A 466-nucleotide genomic window follows, 5' to 3' on the forward strand; every position below is an offset into this window, starting at 1 on the left:
GTTCTTTTCTTTGCTTTTGGTTTAGTTTGCTCTTTTTTTTCCCAGTGCCTTAAGGCAGAAATTTATGTTATTCATGATATCTTTCTTCTTTTTAACATACAGCTGTAAATTTCCTTCCAAGCACACTTTAGCAGCATTCCATAAATTTTGGTATGTTGTGTTGACAGTTTCATTCATCTCAAAGTATTTTCTATTTTCCCTTTTGATATCTGTTTTGACCCATTTGTTATTTAGGAATAGGTTGTTTAATTTCAATATATGCTTAAATTTCCCACATTTCTTTTTTTTATTCATTCCTAATTTTATTTTGTTGTGGCTAGATAATATACTTTGTATTATTTCTTTCCTTTTAAATTTGTTGAGGTTTGTTTTATGGCACACCATATGGTCTATCATGGAGCATGTTCCATATGCACTTGAGACAAATGTATATTCTGAGTTTTGGGGTGGAGTGTTCAATAATGCC

The sequence above is a fragment of the Piliocolobus tephrosceles genome, chromosome 10 (genome assembly GCF_002776525.5).
Source record: "Piliocolobus tephrosceles isolate RC106 chromosome 10, ASM277652v3, whole genome shotgun sequence".
In the NCBI taxonomy this organism is placed as follows: Eukaryota; Metazoa; Chordata; class Mammalia; order Primates; family Cercopithecidae; genus Piliocolobus; species Piliocolobus tephrosceles.